The sequence below is a fragment of the Protopterus annectens genome, chromosome 2.part2 (assembly GCF_019279795.1).
Source record: "Protopterus annectens isolate FY-2018-M chromosome 2.part2, PAN1.0, whole genome shotgun sequence".
In the NCBI taxonomy this organism is placed as follows: domain Eukaryota; kingdom Metazoa; phylum Chordata; order Ceratodontiformes; family Protopteridae; genus Protopterus; species Protopterus annectens.
Window position 1 is genome coordinate 339,676,976 of NC_056730.1, and position 16,709 is coordinate 339,693,684.

Genomic DNA, 16,709 nt, shown 5'->3' on the forward strand with positions numbered 1-16,709 from the left:
TTGAAAGAAATAAAAAATTACCTAATGATATAACCCTAAAACATTCTACCATGGAATAACGTGTTCCTAGTTTGTTAAAAAAGATGAACAAACTACCTATCAAACTCTCCATTAGAGTAACAAAGATTAGCTTATGCTTCTGATTCCTATGAATGTGTCTTATTTTTTAGTATGCATTATCTTAAAATGCCCATCAATGAGTTATTATGAATAAGAAAAGTTAAACAGGTGTTCAAAATCTTTATTTCAAGTTGACCAAACTAAATATCTCTACAATCATCTCTCCTTGTATCTCATATCTCCCTGGTCTACTAGAGGAAGGAAGTCAGTTGTTATTTTCATATTTATTCATTTATAGGTCAGATGATTTTATATTTTTTCTGTTTTGTTTACCATGTGTAAAGTTGTACATAGGATCATACATTAGTACATGGCTAACTGTACTTGTTGGCCATATCAAGTCCAACCAATTACCCCAATGAGACTCAAACCCTGTACCTTGTGCCTATAAGGTGAACACCTTAACCACTATACCAACCTCCCAACCCTGTAGACGTACTTATATTCTTTAACTATATAAATATTCCCTTATTCTGATCTCTTTCCATTTCTGTTTGTATACTATGTCTTGTACTATTACTATATTCCTACGTTTTACATTTTAGCTAAAATCCTAGTGTAGATTGTCATATAACAGAACATTTATACTTACCCTTATTTTTTCTTAAATGTTATGTCTAGTTGTATCTGAACAAACATCTGAAAAATCTACCCTTTTAAGATTCAAACTTTCTATAATAAATTGTTATGAGATATTAAGTTTTGTTATTAAAAAGAGACAATAACACAGAAACACAATCTTATTTTTTTAATAGAAGTATCACAATTTAGGCTAGTATATGAACTATCCTTTTGGTCTACTGCAAGCATTCAGAATTATTTAATATTCAGAATTATTTAATAACTGACAGTGGTTTAGAATGCAATTCACTGTCTTTTGCTTATTGTTTAAAATGTACTCATTGACAACTTAGCATATGATTCAAAATATTATGATTATTTATTTTTTTAGACAGGATGAAGTAACCTGGACAATTCTTAGAATTTTAGAACGCCTGCAGCATTGCAAAAGTGGTCACGATTCTAATTAAGCTGCTTCAAGCTGGTCCTCATGACAAGGGCTTGCAAATGAACAGTTTATCAGCTACAATTCACACAAAAACATCCACAAGTTAATCCATGCTACCTCTATTCCACACATCAATGCCCCAAACCCTTACAAACCACTAAAAAAAAAACTAAAACAATTTTTTTCAAAGTATGATAACCACTAAAAGCTATTGCATTTAAAGAAATAACATTTAATGATTCATTAAGCACTATTTGCATGAGATATTTAATATAGAGCAGACTGTCATTTTTAAAGGTGACATAGCATATAAACTTGCATTAAAAGAATAACAGTTACTGTATGCGTGATCAAGCTTTAACCTGTAAAAGTGTGAATGTTACTCTATTTGATAACATTCCGATAATAACTTTTATAATTGCACTTTATTACTCTGCTTTTACTGTATTTGTGTTTCTTCCTACTTTATTTTGCTTTTGCTGCCTGTTCTTAAAAGTACTCAATTGTATTAATTCTGCTGCATTTATTACTGCTTGTTAGTAGCATGATTAAACTGTAACTGTTATTCTAAGCCTTTTGGTTTAAGCACTTGGGCTTCAGACCAGTTGTTTTACATTAAGAAGGTGTGTGGTCTGCACTCTTGTGGCAGGACAGGTAGCTTATTCTAAGTCGGGAGTTGCTGACTGAAGGCTTTGTGTCTGTTATTCTAAAAGTGTATTAGTTCTGGTTTAAGCACTTGGGCTTCATGCCAGTTATTTTACATAAAGAAGGTTTGTGGTCTGCACTCTTGTGAGAGGAGAGGGTAGATTATGCCCTTCTGAGCTGGACATTTTGGTTAAAGGCTTATTGTGCCTGCTTACTTGAACTGTTTGTTTCTGAAATTGGTGTGCCTTGTTTTCTGTAGCTTAGACTAGATTCAGACCCGCTGAGTCTAGCTTTACTTGAGCACTAATTCAGGCCATGTTTTTTTGGAGAAGGTTCCCCTGCACCCTAGTGGCAGGAGTGCGCAGTTAGAACTTGTCTGATTGAAGACTGCTGGAACTGGGCTCAGTTTTGAATTTTTATTGGTTAATTTGTTTTGTCAGTTTGCTCATTTGCTACTGTTACATTTTAAAAAAAAAAAAGGTCTAGCTTATTTTCCTGCCTTTCCTGTTACTAGTGTAGTCTGGATACAGATTTGCTGTATTCAGGACTGTATAGCAGTTTCTGAGTTCCCTAGACCTTTCTGTGTTAGAGGAAAGCCTCTCAACTCATCAGTGGGAGTGGCAAGCACTAGGAAGCCTATCTACCACAAGAGGAGTGGTTTCTAGCTCCCTTTCAACTTTCTGCTTAAAAAGCCCATGTTTGCACGGGTTGGCACGCCATGCAGAGCCACTAAGCTAGGGTAAATTATTACTGGTGGTAGAAAGTCTGCTCTTCAATTTTTCCCTTAGATCATGCTAGTTCTCTTCTCTCTTACATTTAACTAGCTTATTTGCCTAGCACTTAATCTGGTTTCTTGTAGCAATTATTGTAGCACACAAGTGCTAACAGCACAATGTCCTATAAGGAAACAGCTCCAGTACTTATTAATAATGACCATCCCCCTCCTGGCATGTCTGGAGATCAGTTCCTTGTGCTTTCTCCTATTAACTTGGGGAACTCGGGCATTCTGAGGCAGTGTGGCAACTGCCTCATGTACATAGACAACCCTCTCCTCTTACCTCCCAACACTCAGACTTGTGAGAGATGCATTTATATATCCAAACTGGAAGACATGCACTCTCCAGCCAAGACCAGAATAGCTGGTCAAGAGGAGAAGGTCAAAACCTGCACCACACCACATGGAACACATAGCCCTCCAGAACACCCACCATCACAGCTCTTACATAAAAACACAAGCCACACCCCCAACTTCACGAAGGCTCTCAATCGAAATCTACCCAAACTCCAAATCAGAAATGTACTCGACCACCACAACACAGCACAAATCACAAGACACACAGCTCACCTACACAGTGTGCCCCTCAACCTAAGCCCCTAAGGCAAAACATCTTGCCCAATACACTAACCATAGGTGACTCGATAGTGAAGCACACTGATGTCCCACTCACTAGGTTGAATAAGGAGAAGGTAACAGTCAGCTCACTGTCTGGTGCCAGGAACCGACACACAACACATGCAGTCAAGTCACTCCACAACAAGTACAAGTATGACTCTATCATTGTCCAAGTGGTGTGAATGACCTGAGATGTACCTCCCTGGACTACATGAAAAGAGACGGAGGAGTTCTCAGATTAGGTGGCCCAGGTAGGTATGACCCTATCCCGGAGCAGTATCCTACCATCACTCAGAATGATAACGCAGTACAAGCAGAAAATGATTGACTTCAACCTTGCCAGAGATGGCCTGCATCTGTCACCCAAAGGTTTCCAGATACTGGCTAAGACTCTTGCCATCCCTATAGTTCCTTTTTTAGGTGGTGCTCCAAAGACCAATAACAGCTATAAATAAAAACTATCTGAGGGTCATGCTGTTCAACGTTAGAAGTCTAAATTTCAAGATGCACTCACTCGAAGCACTCCTCAAAATAGAGAACATCGACATTTGTGCTGTAACAGAGACCTGGTTTAAAGCAGCAGAAAGCACCCTTGTGCTACCAGGCTATAACTCATTCCACACCTTTTGGCCCCAGAAAATGGACCGAAGCTCCAAAGGTGGTGGCGTCTCCATATTCATAAAGGATATGCACACCTCCAGACTAGTAGCCCAGCATAACGCATTTGGAGATACTTCAGGTACAACTAACAGTGGGTAAGATGGCGATTCAGGTTGTAGCCTGCTACAGGTCCCCAGCCATGTCCCAAGACTCTCATTCCATGTTCCTAAGCAGCCTGAAAACTATTGGGGTCCAACCCAACACTCTCATTCTGGGTGACTTCAACTACTCCTCCATCAACTGGGAAAACTACTCATGCATCAATACACTTGCACAACGCTTCCTGGAATTCATTAATTCCAATGTGCTTTTTCAGCTCATTCTTACCCCCACTAGAAGAAGCAACATCCTTGACCTGGTTATTACCAACATGGGCAACCATTGCTTAACACCAATAGTCAAATTCATCCATGGTTAGATCTGACCACAAACTAATTACCATGGAAATCCACATCTCATCCACATCAACACCAAAGGTAACCACCATTAAAAACTTCTCCAAAGCTGACTTTGGGCTCCTAAAAACAGAGGTGGCTAACTTCATGAATCATACACCAATGCACTTTACGAACACACACATAAATGCATGGAACTAGCCATACCCAACAGAACCAAGACACTCTCCTCCAAAAAAAAGGATGCCAATCTGGTGGTCCCCTGCTATTAACAAACTCTACAACAGAACATGCGGAGGGAGAGGTTCATAACCCAGAGACTGCCCATGCTCTGGGATAGACTTCCCATACATGTCAAGCAGAGCACTTCACTGGCCCTTTTCATGAGAAATCTTGATGAATGGATGGGAAATAGAAAGTTCACCTGAGGGATCACTCCAGTGGCTCTGCTTGATAGAGGCACCGGGAACTAACGGCGGCATGATGCCAGGGCACTTCTATGGGCTGGGCTTGTAAAGGCTCCAGAGCAGTTGGCCTAGTACACACCTATGAACCTATATATGTAAAAAAGTACATTTTTTATACTTTGTTTACAATGTAGCATGTCTTTCCTGGGTGCTATTGCATGTTAAGTATACAATCAGTAGCACACCACTGAACCATTTTTAAGAACCCAGAATGTAACTTAACATGCCTCTTAAGTGTCATTTGCTACATCTTGTATTATATTTAATAGTATATTACTCAATTATGTCAAGATCTCAGAAGGTGTGACACCTAACTTAAGTGTCATCATAATAATGATCAACTTTTAATAAGATGAATGGTTTAACCTTTTAAAGTCTAAGTGAAAATAAGTGGCTTTAATTTCAAATACTAAAAGAATCAAACATTTTAAAAAGAGAATTACAAGTAGGGAAAGAAAGGAAGAAATTATTTACCTTATAAAAAGTAATATGCAGAAACTGTTCATAAGTATTCAAGCACTTGCATAAGAATGCATAACCATAAAATACATTGATTTTCATTTGTCCTTCAGTTTTTTTTACTGTTTTTGTCTTTTAGTAACCAACCACCTCTTGTTGCATTTCTCTTCAAAGAGGTTAATAGATTCCAGTCCATTTCTTCTGTTTTTTTTTTCTGAGATTTTATTTTTCTGTACAAAGTCCATTGCATCTCCCAAGGTGTTAAAATTCTTCTTTCCTTCTGGAAGGTTAATCCTTATTTCTGTTGGAACCAATAACTTGTGCTTTAATATTGTTTTACTTTAAGGTTTTAAAAAGTGGCACACATGCTTTTCTCTTGGACATCACTAATATAGAATAGTCATTGTCAAATATTATAGTAGTTTATTTAATTTTAGCTGGATAATTAGTCCATGCAGACTTTAAGACTAAATCCTTATCTTGACTTGAGGAAAATGTTACGATTACTGACCTTGGTGAAGGTGAGTTAGAAAGTGATCTATGTGCCCTTTCGATGCCACAGGAAAAAGCTTCAGGCAGATTTAATGTTTTAGGCAGCCAGGTATTAAAGAATTGAATCATACTGTCTCCCTCTTCTTTTTCAGGAATGACATAAATCCTTATGTTATTCCTTATAGATCTGTTTACTAAGTCTTCTAATTCATCCCAGAAAAAAGTTGTTTTGTTTCAGAAGAAATTCAATGTCATTCTCATTTTCAAGTAATCTTACGTCAAAATCAGACATTGCTTGTTCTATACTCAAGATGTGTGATGATTGCTGTTTATGACATTCACTCAGGACTTCATCTTCTTTATTTACATTCCTCTTTGAAATTGGCCATTTTGCTTTCTAATTTATCCATCTTTACAGATAACTCATTGATGTTACTAACATAGCTTGCATGTTTTTTTTTTCATAGTATGGTGCAGCGGTAGCGTTGTTGCCTCACAGCAAGAGGTTCCCCATTCGATTCTCGACTGGACCGCCTTGTGTGTGGAGTCTGCATGTCCTCCCCACGGTCGAGTGGAGACAAGCGTAGAATGGACGTGCCTTCATTGAAGGTTGGGCGTCAAGTTGGCACCTCGGCACCCATAAACAAATCTGCTGCCAATCATTAGTGGACTGGAGTTTCGCTGTGCGACCCCTAACTGGGAAAAGCCGAAAGAAGAAGAAGTATCGTCCTGTACACTGGGATTAAAGTGACTCATTCTGAGACAAATAGTTCTTTCTAGTTTTCTTGACAGGAAAGAGTAATTAAAAGAGTTTCAAACATGTTATTTTTGTAGTATATTTTTCAGCAGATGTTCAACTATAAACTCATGAAGTTATAAAAAGTTTTACTTGAGGTTTTTTAGTAACAATCCTGTCAGATATGTTAAAATAAAGCAGAATTAAAAACAGTGCTGTTAACTGCTCACCATGTTGGCCACACCCTTTCATTTATTTTTCAATGAACAGTTTATCAATGTACCTTTAAAGGTAAATTACATTACAGACTTATCATGAAAAAATGCACCTGCTTGTCTCTAACTAAAAGAAACTGTTAATGGAAAAAACAGCTAGAAACTTTGCAAATGTAGAGAAGAACCCTTGCATATTTAATTTGGAACACACTGTTCAAACCTGTTACAATTCATTAATTGTCCCTGTAAGTTCCCTTTCTCCAACTAAAAGCATGAGCTAATGTGCATTTATACCCTTGAATAAAACATTATTCTGTGGAAACGGCTATCCAGGTGCTTCATTTTGCTGTTACCAGGAAATTAACAACTGTTGTGATGGAAGATGGGCTACAGTCGTCAATGGTAGCTTTGGTGTACGGTCACTGTAGAGACCTAATATTTCCTCCTCAGTATAAGTTGGTGACTGTACCCAATTGCCGGAGGCCACTGATATGTTACACACTAAGATCAAATACACACAAATGCCATGTTCATTTTTTTGGGAAGATATCAACAACTGGAGATTTTTATTTACTGATAATGGACTGGCAAATATTTTAATGGTATCAAGAAAAGCCTTCTAATTGGCAGGACACAAGTGCAGTAAACCTGGTTTCTTACAGAAGACAGACAGTAAGGCTAGTAGTATGAATTATTTTTGACAAGGCTTTACAGGCAGCTACTTTCCATAACAGTCAACAAGAATGGACTATGGAAGACAGTTAGAAAAGAATATCTGGAATCATACCTCTCAACCTGGAAACATCAAAAATCTGGACAAGGCCCATGAAAAATAGGTACAAATCTGTACGCTGATTAACATCTAATTTGCATACATAATTATGTAACCCCACCCACTCCAATGGAATTGTGGGATATCAACTTTCAAATGCAAACTGAAGAACAGACAACCAAAATATGACACCACTGACCTCCTGCAGCCATTCTAATGTCCCATTACCTGGCAGTTCCGCCCCATTAACCATAAACACTAATGTGTCCATACTGCTTTACCTCTACAATGATTATTTGGATTTTATTTTGACATCTGCTAAACAAAGCAATACTGTCTCAATGAAAATAGACTTGGCATTAAAACTTCTCTACCCTTGAAACTCACATTTATTGAAATAGCATTGAAACCCACACCACATCCAAAGAAAATGCATCTGGCCACTGGTGGATAAAGATTACCTTTGGGCCATTTTCATTGGCCCCTTACACACAAAACAAGAAACATATATTTGTTCTTTTCTTTGATACACCTTCCTGACTTTATTAAGTTATATTCCTTGTATAATACAACACACTTGTAGAGCGCATTTTAAATTTATCGTTTGATAATTTTTCCAGTAAGCTGTACAGTAGGCAATGAAACAAAATGCATGAACCAATAATGACAAAACTGCCAAATTCAGAACATTTCCATCGTAAATGTCTACTTCCACGTCCACACTATAAATAGAATGTCAGTGGTGTAAGCCATAGGCATCTTTCACAGCTTCTTGCACTTACTTTCAAGTTCAGTTTTTTTTTTTGTTGGGGGGGGGGGTCAAAAACCAGGGACACATTTTAAACATTGCTTGTACAATTTTGGAAAGCTGCTAAAATAAAATGCTATTACCACCATGCATGTCACTATGCACAACAGTCAGAGCAACATACCGCTATGCCAAATCAGAAGTTTCCTAAAAAAATAAGAAGACTGAAACGTAATGGCTATCATTTACTGAATTCAGTTCTCACCATAGCTCTCAATCTCTTAGCACAAAAAACCTGGACAAAGCCAATATGGGGCAATCCTGGAATACAAATTCAGTTCTCACTTCTCACTCACTATAGCTCTCAACTCTTAGCACAAAAAACCTGGACAAACAACAAAGTCTATAATAGGGGAATACAAATTCTGTTCTCAATTTACGCAAATTGAATTATCTGTATTTTTACTGTTCACTAGTTTTGTCCTCCTGGATAATATATGGAAGGTAGAAGGCAAAGTCAGTGTAAGTCTAAGTAATTAAACCTACCTTCACCTTTTCTGAGTATACCTCTCAACTTCTTATCACAACACAAGTTGTCTGGACATGCCTAAAATAATGGGGGCATATATAGGAAAGAGACATGTTTTAAGTATTGCTCTTATAAACTTAGAAAGTTGCTGGAATGACAGGATTTATGCTAGCATGCATTTTCTGAGGGATAGGAAGTCTAAAACTCAAATGTATGTCATTATTTAGTCACATTAATCCTCTGTGATTTGCCAGAAATTCACAAATTTTATGAGGAACAGACCAAAATATGAGACAAAAATCTGGATGTTCTGTGAAAATCTGGACAATTGAGCGATATGTTTCTGAGCCTAAAACTAAAATGAGTTTTGATCTTTGTCCACCAAAAGGGCATTTAACTTGTGGCATGACAAAGGCCTGCAGTATATGATAAAGTACAGTTTTGTACCTACCATAAATGTAGATGTCCGATAGACATGCAACTGCAGTCATAACATATGGGTTGTCCTGCCTCAGGCAGCCCTCGGTCGGCCGGATTCCAAAGTCTGGGTCCGACGTCGGCTGATGTCGCATTTCTCTCCGACGTCAGAGCGGCTGGAGTACATAAGCATCAGCCGACGCCATTTTCTTCAGTGTTTCTTGCCCCAGATGCCAGGTGCCCTCCAAGGAAGGCTGTAATCAAATTGGAAGACAAAAACAGGATTCCAGACAAATAAATGAGAAATAAAACAAATATACCATAACAGATATCCCCAGCTAAGAGAAACAGGGATAGGAGTGGACCCTAGGCATAGAGGGGTATGGAGGGAGGGAAAATCCGACTGCAGTTGCATGTCTATCGGACATCTACATTTATGATAGGTACAAAACTGTACTATGTCCTTCAAGAATGCAACTGCAATCATAACATATGGGTAGAATACCATAGCTTAGCTGGGGGAGGAGGAATGCTCTAGGAAAAAGATGGTGTGGCAATCAAACCCTGCAGGACTGCCGAAGCAAAGCCTGCTCTGGATCTGGAGTATAGAGGGAGATTGTAGTGTTTGGAGAATGTATGCACTGAGCTCCATGTAGCAGCTTCTAGAATGTCCTTAGTAGGCACCCCTCTTAAGAATGCTGTAGAGGTGGCTGTAGCTCTGGTGGAATGTGGTCTGACATTGGCTGGAACAGTCTTTCCATGAAAGGAATAACAGAATCTGATGCAATGTCCAATCCATTTTGAAATAGTCTGTTTTGAAATTGCTTTTCCTTGGACTGCAGGGGCGTAAGCTACAAAAAGTTGTTCAGACTTCCTACTGGCCTTGGTTCTGTCCAGGTAGTATCGAGTTGTCTGTGAATGTCCAAGGTATGTAACAGTCTTTCCCCCCTATTCTCAGGATTGGGGAAGAAAGCAGGCAGATGAATAGCTTGATTTAAAGAAACCCTAGATACCACCTTTGGCATAAAAGTAGGGTTGGTCCTTAATGAAACCCTGTCTCTGTGAAAAATTATGAACGGTGGTATTGCCATTAGGGCCTGTAGTTCCGAAACCCTTCTTGCTGAAGTAATTGCCAACAGGAAAGCTGTCTTCCATGAGAGAAATTGCAAGTCAACTGAAGCTGCTGGCTCAAATGGAGGTAGAGTCAGTTTTTCTAGGACAAAATTGAGGTCCCAGGCTGGCACTGGGGCCTTTCTTGGTGGCTTAATGTTCTTGATTCCCCTGAGGAACTGCCTTAGCAAAGGGTGTGAAAAGACAGGAGGATCAGTGTTATATCTAGCTGAAATAGCTGATGCATGTATCTTTATGGAAGAATATGAGAGGCCGTTCTTTAGCATATCTGCCAAATATTCCAAGATGAGTGGGATGTTCAACAATGATGCATCATGTCCCTTGCTGGTATTCCAATTGCTGAATCTCTTCCATTTTGCTAAGTAAACCTTTCTGTTGGATGGTCTTTGAGTTTCTGTTAGTATCCGCTGAACTTCCTTGGAGAGAGATAGGTTGAGGTTATTTATGGGATCTCCCAGGCTGTTAGCTGCAGTGTCCGAAGGTTTGGAAGCACTGTTTTGAAATTGTGTTGAGTCAAAAGTAGAGGCCATTGGGGAAGGGCCCACCTCCTGGTGTGACATATGCTCCGTAGTAGTGGGTACCACTGTTGTCTTGGCCAGTCCGGAGCTATTATGATTCCCTTGGGTCTCTCTGCTTTGATCTTTAGTAATACTGAGGTCATCAGTGGCAGAGGTGGGAATGCATAGATTGTTAGGAAGTTCCAGTTGAATGAGAGAGCATCTATTTTCCAAGCTTTTGGATGGTATGTCCTTGTGCAGAATTTTTGTAGATGATGGTTGAGGTGAGAGGCAAATAGGTCTACTTCTGGCCTGCCCCATGTCGAAGTGAGTTGTGTGAAGATCTTCGGATGTAACCTCCACTCGTGTGGATCTGTGAAATTCCTGCTTAGGCTGTCCGCCAACACATTGTGTTTGCCTGGAACAAACTGGGACTGTAACTGGATGTTTAGGCTCAGTGATTTTTCCCAAAGATGCATTGTCAGTCTGCAAAGGGGGTAAGAGTGGGTGCCCCCTTGTTTGTTTATATACCACATCACAGTGGTGTTGTCTGTCCGTATCAGTAAATGGCCTTGCTGAAGTTGGTGTTGAAAGGCCTCAATGGCATGCATTACTGCCATCATTTCCTTTTGGTTTATATGCAGATGTGTTTCCTTTGGAGACCATTGTCCTTGTATACACCTGCCTTCCATGTGCGCCCCCCCCATCCAAGGTCTGAGGCGTCTGTGGTCATGGTCTGTGTTATCTGTGGTTTTTTGAATGACATACCTGTGTTTGCCTGGCTCACCGAGGCCCACCATAGGAATTCCTTTTGTAGGCATGGAATGAGCGGTATGGTTGTCTCCAAGTTGTTGCTGTGCTGAGATCAAATGCTTTTTAGGTACCATTGAAGCTTTCTCATGTGTAGTCTTGCTAATGGAACCAGGAGAATGCAGGATGCCATGTAACCCAGGGCCTGTAGGAATCTCCTTGCAGTCATCTGGGTGAGTTTTGCTAAACCTTTGAAGCAATGAGTTAACTTCTCTTGCTTGTCTTCTGTCAGGTAAGCCATTTGAGAGGCTGTGTCTAATTTGGCTCCTAAGAAGATTATTTGCTGGGATGGCTGCAGTCTTGACTTTTGGAAGTTGACTGTGTATCCCAGAGCTTGAAGTAATCGTATGACATAGTCCAAGTTTTTGTCAACATCAATTTGTCGTCCGCTTGTATGAGGCAGTCGTCCAGGTACGGGTAAATTTGTATCCCTGGAGCCTGCAATGAGCAATTACTGAAGCCAGGCATTTTGTGAATACTCTGGGCAGTAGATAAGCCAAATGGCAATGCTGAGAATTGATAATGCTCTGGCCCTGCAAGAAATCTGAGGTATCTTCTGCAGCTGTGTCTGATAGGGACATGCAGGTATGCCTCCTTGAGGTCCAGAGTAATCAGCCAAGACCCCTTGCCCAGCATGGGAAGGAGTTGCTGTAGAGTCAGCATTTTGAACTTTGGTACTACGAGAAAGGTGTTTAATGCGGACAAATCCAGTATTGGTCTCCATTGAGATTCTTTTCTTGGAACAAGGAACAGTCTTGAGTAAAACCCTGGCCTTGTTCTTGTTGTGGAACTCTTTCTATTGCTTTCATCCGAGTCAGCAGAGAGATTTGCTTGATAGCCTCTGCCCTCTGGTTTTGTGGTAGGTTTGGCATGCCTTGTTTTCTTGGCAAGGTATGAAAATGGAACCTGTAGCCTCGGTCTATAATGTCCAAAATCCATTTGTCCTTTGTCAGTCTGTGCCAATTTTCTGCAAACAGAGATAATTTCCGCCAAGGGAGCTTCTATTTGTTCCCTGGTAGGCGGAAGTAGAGGAAAGTCATTGAGATTGTGGCTGTGGGGCAGGTGAAACCCCTGCCACTTCTTTGGTTTCCTGGCTGCCACTGTCGCCCCTGTAAGGACCTCTGTATTGGCCTCTTCCTCGCCACGCCTGTTTTACCCCTTTGAAACTTTTCTGGATTAGGAAAGGACCAGTTTTTGAAGGCCAATTCCTACTGAATCTGGGGGGTTGAACCTGGAGGAAATCTTTCACCGTCTGAACTGATTTTGCTTTTTCCTCAATGGTCTTTAACACATCCTTAGCATTAGCACCAAAAAGCTTGTTCTTTTCCAAAGGTGCATCCAGAAGTTTTGCCTTTACATGATCTGGTAGAGGTTGATCTTTTAACCACGCATGTCTACGAATGACTGCCCCTGTCATAGCTGCCCTACATGAAGCTTCCAGTGCATCATATCCACACTGCAGGAAGTGATTGCTTACTTGCTGAGTGTTATGTACAGCTTCCTGCAAAGCCTTCCTGTCTAAAGGATCAGGATTGGCCAATGTTTTTGTAAATCTTCTAACAGGAAATCCTGATATTGTAACATATGAAAAGGCAATTCAAAGCTCTCATAGATAAGGTAGTGGAAGTGTAAACCTTTTGCCCCATCTCTAATGACCTAGCTTCCCTGTTGGAGGGCAATGGATTTTTAGAGGTGGAAGCTGAAACTCCTTTAGGCCCCTGTGAAATAGTTTCCAAATCAGCAGTGTGGGCCCTGAATAAATGGGAATGTGTTACTGGGACCCTGTAATACCTGTCTGGCTTGGCTGGAGCAGGAGGAAGAGAGTCAGGGGTAGCACTAGAGTCAGAATATAAATCATCCAAAACATCAAGTACAGGAGGAATAGCTAAGGGCCTGTGCTGTGGCTTCTTAAGGAAAGTCCGAAGGCGTTTTCTGGAATCAGAATATTCCTGGCCTTGCCACTTGAAATGTTCCCTCATGGTATGCAGAACTTCCCCAAAAGAAATATCCTCAGGAGGGGAGGCCGAGGGGATGGAATCCTCTGCATCCGAGTCCTCATAGGTCTGGAAGAGCTCTTCCTGGCTATCAGAGTGGACAGAGCCCTCAGAATCTACATCTGACGGAATAGGGTCAGAGGGTTCAACCCAGGGCCTTTTATCAGAAGGAGGCTGGGATCCTCTCTCAGGATGGGCCTGTGAACCTCTAATCATAGAAATTAAATCAGCAGCCATAGACATAATTTGTGTCTCTGGAGTTGGCTGAGATAAGGTTTTAGTAGTAAGATGTTTTGTTTTGCTGGCTGCCTTAGCCCTAGTGTAGGCCTTAATAGACATGGCCATAGGAGGCCTGGCAGCTCCACGTGCAGGAGTGACCTTGTCTACAGCAATGGTCTCGGGCATTTCCTCGGTTTCGGTATCCGGAGGAAAATCAATAACTGGCGTCGGAGTGATATCCGGAATCGGAGTCGTCGGTAATGCGGTGTCTTCGGTTCGGAGCGGTGGAGAGACAGTCTCAGAGGGGACCGGAGCACTCGCGCTAGGTTTTGGCGTGGAGTCGGTGGTAGACGCGGGCCGAGGATGTCGGTCCCGGTCTTTTCGTTTCTTGGGAGTTTGCGATGTCGGAAGTTCCGACGGCATTGTGTAAGCAAATTTTTCGCCGAAAAAATCTTCAGCGAACTCCGCCCGGCGCCTGAGAGTGCGCTTGTTGAAGCGAGCACAGGCTACACAGGCCAAGACGTCGTGGTCTGGGCCAAGGCAAGGAAGACAGTAAGAGTGGAAATACTTATGAGGTATTTGTTTACCACAAGAAAGACAATTGTTAACTTTTTCAGTAATTTCTGACATCGGCTGAGGCAAGAAAAGGTCCCCAACGGGTACTTAGCTTTTTTGATGACTTCGGAATCGAAGAATACAGGAGCTGACCGACCGGCACTTGCGAACTGCTTCTGCTTCGGGCACCGCGCGGCAATAAAGACTGAAGAAAATGGCGTCGGCTGATGCTTATGTACTCCAGCCGCTCTGACGTCGGAGAGAAATGCGACATCAGCCGACGTCGGACCCAGACTTTGGAATCCGGCCGACCGAGGGCTGCCTGAGGCAGGACAACCCATATGTTATGACTGCAGTTGCATTCTTGAAGGACATCCATTGTATTCCCTGGGAACATAATAAATCAGACCATAACTCAAAATGTGAATAACCCTTTCTGCACAAAAGATAGACAAACATGAATGTCCCTTTGCATACTCATTCAACAACAAATACGAAGAATGAGCAGTTCAAACATGCAGCTTATTACACAGATTATTTAAAACATTTCACAGGATTTTTTAGAAATATCTTTCAGCATTTTTATTGTCTGTGCAGCTGAAACTCAGAAAATTACCTAATAATATGGAATGATAGTGGAGAGTTTTGGTTTTCCCACTGCAAGATAATGCTTGCCATCAGCTATCACAGAGCAAATGAAAGTCGCATTTATTGAAATAACAAAACACAAAAGTGCCTGTGTATGAACACACACACACCTTTGGTAAATCCAAACCTGGCTGGGTCCAAATGAAATGAACGGCTGTTCATGCACAAGAGCTCTGCTGTTCAAAATCGCTGTGAAGTGCTGCTGTTAAAACGAACGAGCCCTGTAATCCAAAACGAGCACTGTTGTTAATTCCCTGGCCCCTGCTGTTAAAATGAATGGCCAGCCAGGATTTCTAAAATGAGTGCTGCTGCTGTTAATTCCCTACTGTTAAAAAGAATAGCCAAGATTTCCAAAACGCACGCTAGCCTGTTACTGTTAATTCCCTGCTGTTAAAACAAACAGCCAAGCATTCCCGCTCACATTTGACTTTTGCAGCCAGACCAGGAGCCGGAAATGACAATGTGAGCTCCTTGAGCTCAATTCCGACTGGCTGAGAGCCCTGATTGAGCTGACGTCATCGCGCACGTGATGACGTCAGCTCCGACAGCGCAGTATATAAAAAAATTAAAAAAAATAAATGAAAAAAATCGTAAATGAAGGGGTGCCACTCGGGAATCCTGGCAACCCTGCATTTGGACCCCAAAACTCAGTAAAAAATGAGTAATTCGGTATGGTTGACAGGTATGCCTGGAATCCAGCTTTGTCCAGGTCACTGATATTCAATGTTTACAGCACCTTGGTAGGCTATTATTTCATGAAGATTTAGACTTCTAAGGCAGAAATGCCTCTATAAATACTTTATACACCAGTACAGGTTGCCTACTATATAGCAGATTGTTGGTGTTGTAAAGGGGGCATTAAGGGATTTGGTTACCTAAGTTTTGGATATGCCCAAATCTAGATTTACTTAAACAACTGCAAGAGTTAATTTCTGATTTGTAGCTATACAGATTAGTTCCTTCCCTGGTTGTCTTTCAATGGCATGCCTTAGACAGGAAACTAGGCAAAGCACAAAAGATCACCTGTAAATAAATCTGTAGCTTTCAATGAAAATAATACGGAATCCCCTGCCTTCGCCCAGAATGATACCACAGTATAAGGATAAAATGATTGACTTCAACAATTGGCTAAGCTTCTGGTGTCATTCAAAGGGGATCCAGTATTTGTCTGCCTGGGAAGACATGATCGACAAACCACGATGCTTTGCCAGAGATGGTCTACACCTGTCACCCCTGGGATTCAGGTTACTGGCTAAAGCTCTTGCCACCCCTATAGTGCCTTTTTTAGGCAAGGTTCAAAGGATAAAACCACCACTGTAACAGATACAAGCATGCAAAATCTGAAGGTAATGCTACTCAATGCTAGAAGTCTAAACCTCAAAATACACTCTCTCGAGGCACTCCTAAAAATGGAGAATATCGATATCTGTGCAGTGACTGAGACGTGGTTCAAGGCTCCAGAGAGCACCCCTGCAATACCAGGCTTCAATTCTTACCACACTTTTCAGCCACAAAACCAAGACCGAAACATTAAAGGTGGAGGAGTGTCCATATTCACCAAGGATATTCACACCTCCAGGCTAGTTGCCCAACACAATGCATCTGAAATTCTCCAGGTGCAACACTAGGTAAGACTGCAATCCAAATTGTAGCTTGCTACAGATCCCCCACCATACCCCAAGATTCTCACTACACCTTCCTAAACATACTGGAAAATATTAAGATACAACCAAACACCCTAATACTGGGTGATTTCAACTACCCTGCCTACTACTCGGGTACCAACTCCTTTTCCCAT

At 41.1% G+C, this 16,709-nt stretch overlaps 1 protein-coding gene across 1 annotated transcript in view; it reads right to left on the minus strand.

Moving 5' to 3' along the window:
- Positions 1-16,709, minus strand: part of LMBRD1 (LMBR1 domain containing 1) — a 2,226,796-nt gene that overhangs the window by 716,585 nt on the left and 1,493,502 nt on the right. The window lies entirely within an intron of this gene.